The sequence below is a fragment of the Suricata suricatta genome, chromosome 3 (genome assembly GCF_006229205.1).
Source record: "Suricata suricatta isolate VVHF042 chromosome 3, meerkat_22Aug2017_6uvM2_HiC, whole genome shotgun sequence".
Lineage (NCBI taxonomy): Eukaryota > Metazoa > Chordata > Mammalia > Carnivora > Herpestidae > Suricata > Suricata suricatta.
Window position 1 is genome coordinate 17,836,951 of NC_043702.1, and position 3,123 is coordinate 17,840,073.

The window sequence follows — 3,123 nt, forward strand, 5'->3', positions numbered from 1 at the left end:
AGGACCTGCTTAATCTTATGCAGAGCTCAGTTGGATTCTTCTCTAACCCCCAGGAGTTTGTCTTCTACCCTGGCTCCCTATCCAACTGAGTAAAGCCTGCACCCTTTTCCTAGCTTAGAGAATCTATATCTGATAGAGAAGCAAGACTGTAAGAGCATAAATGAGTGGGAAGTTCCACTGCCTTTCAGGGCCTTCGAAAGGGGAGACTTTCTCTACGTGGAGCCCCCAGACCTTTTCTCTGAATAACAATCTCTTCATGATATTGAGCTCCAACATTTACAAAGCATTTTTATGCTCCTTCTCTCAGCTGTTCCAAAGAACGTGCTTTATTCTTTCTCTCCCTCCCCTCCCTTCAGAGGGTTAGTGAGCTGGAAAGTCCATCCCATAGCTACTGACCACAATGAGCCTGGGTTCTGATAAGGTGGAAGAAGCCCATAGCCATGTTGGGGCTCAGTGCGGTAGCGGAGCTCTTGGCACCAGTGCAATTTATACCCTGTTCCTTCTCTGGACTACTTAATGATGTCCTTAGTCTCAGAAGAAGGACTTTGAAGGCCCTTGGGACTCCCCTCATTCTGTCATTCAGGGATGCTTTTGTTTTCAATCCTCTAGTGGACCCTTCAATGGGGGAGAAGTGGCTCAGATCATCACCCAAGCCCGAGAAGGTAGAGCAATGTTGCAGAACAGTCGGACTTGGACCTGAGCGGATTCTCAAGGGCCAAGCTGTGCAAAGTCAGGCATCTGCTCCCTTAGGAAGAGTCATGGACCAGAAGTCAGAACACCTGGGACCCAATAATATAGCATTCTTGAACCTCCATTCCCTCACCTGTAAACTGGGGCTACTGATCCCTGCCTTGTCTGTCTCACAGACAGACAGGATTCAAGGAGAACCCACTGAAAATGCTTGTGGCATTATGGGAAAGCACTGGGGCAGTCAACATAGGGCCTTCATCCCTTGCACTACCCTCCCCCCATCCATGGATCCTAGGATTAGGTTGGGGAAGCAAGGGACAGAATTCTGGTAGAATATGAATTCTGCTTTATACCTGGATGAGTTCTGGAGTCCATGGCCCCTGTTGCATTTGATTCTCCTAACACCTTCCATACTTCATCCATTTCACCAATGAAGCTTCTCTGTCTGAGAGTAAGAAGGTTTGATGAAGTCATCCACTTAACTGATGACAAAGTCAGAACTTGAACACAGGGCTCCTGACCCCAAATCCAGGCTGTTAAGGGGAGGCTGACCTGAGCTGTGGCTAAAGGCCTCAGCAGAGCCCCAGAACTGTTTGGTTCCCAGAAGAGCCTGGGGTTCCTTCCTGGTCCTAAATGTCCTCTTGGGTGATGGTAATAGTAACAGTAGCTAAATGTATGTAGAGCCTGTCTGAGTGCTCAGCACCGGTTATGTAAGCCTCATATTTCTATATGGTAGGTACCGTAATCCCCATTTTACACCTGAAGGGACTAACTTCCCCCAAAGTCATACAGCTAAGAAATGGGGGAACTGGAGTTGAACCCAGAACCCAGATAAACTGGCTTCAGAGCCCCGCAGACTACCCTGCTTTACAAGGGTAGTCAGTGGGCAAAGGGAGATCTAGTATCCACCATCAGCTAAGCTTCCCGCCTTCTAGGAAGCTCTGTGGTTGCTGGGTGGAGTCAGCAAAATGACTGTAGGGACTGGCAGTGTGAACTTGAATAGGACATTCTCTATCTCTAGGTCTTAGTGTCCCCATCTGGGAGATGAGAGAGCTAATATTTGCTGCAGGCTTTGTCAATATGAACCTCTAAGTTTTCCTGGACCTAGGAGTCCAAATCTGCTTCCCACACTGGAAACGAAGGAGTCTGGGATGCTGAGGCCAGGCTAGAACTGAGTGTTTTCACCTTTCCAACCTCCTCCCATTCTAGGCACGTTGATGGTCAGCAGAACCCTGTGGGACTGGCACCCAGCCAGCTGGGAGGAGGATGGAAGAGAAGCTGTCTGGGACTCATCCATTGGCTGCACTCTGCCAAGGCCATCGGGGATGAAGAAGGTCTTCTTTCAGGCGCAGCCGAGACCCCAGAGCATGGCTGGGGATGGGTGGAGGGGAGGGGACACCTCTCAAACTCTTTCCAGAGCTCACCTACCCCTCCATCACCTGAGTTTTCAGTGAGGCAGAGGCACTGAGCCTAAGCTGTTGACCCTTCACCAGTCTGGATCTGGGATGTCTGGATAAACTCCCAGCTCTGAGCATCTCTCCATTCTGTCTCAGCCTCCTGCTAAGAGCATTATGTGGGTGAACCACACTGCCTCCCCACTCTCTCAGCTCTGACCTCCTGCTCTTCATTTTCTATCTGGGGAAGACATATGAACGTATGAAGAAACGAGGTTAGGACCTCAACCCCACCCCCAAGGCCTTCTCTTCCTGTGAAGCCTGGGATTTGGTCCCCAGGGAGCATCCTAGTCTCTTATCTTTGCTCCCCCCCACCAGATTTTTCATCTATATCCTGAAGCCCCATCCCTCTTCCTTTAGGATCCTCTGGGGTCCTGAAAGCTCCCATTTCCCCCTGGGCTCTGCCTCCCTCACTCCTGCTTTGCTCCTTCTGACTTATGCACCCTCCATCAGCAAAGATGGACACTCCAGCCGTTACAGCAAGTAAGGAATGAACAGGGGCCCTCCCTGCTGAGCCCCCAAAGTTGGACTTTCCAGCCATCCTCGCTCAGGCACCCCTGGATCATGGCTCCTGCAGGGGACTTGCCCACTCCAATCTGTGTGCCCTGGAGTCCCAGACCTCCTCACCTCCTGGGCTCAAGCAGTGTCCATGTGGACAGTAGCCACGAAGTGCTGCATGGCTGCAGCGGGGCTCCTAGCCCAGAGCCTCATTTTCAGCTAGCATCCCTCCTTAGCTTGGCTCTCTTGAGTCAGGAAGCCCCACAGAGACTCCAGGCCACCTGGGAACCACATCTGCTTTGCTAATACACAACCAGCATCTTTGGAATGGATTTCAGTTTCCACCCCCTACCCTGGGACCTTTTACAGTACACAACACTGTTTCCACCCCTCTCCTCTTGCTAGAACAAGGTACCTGCAGTTCAAGGAGATAAAGAGAGTAATTGTGAGGGTGGATAGTAGGCTGGGATGAAGGGATGAG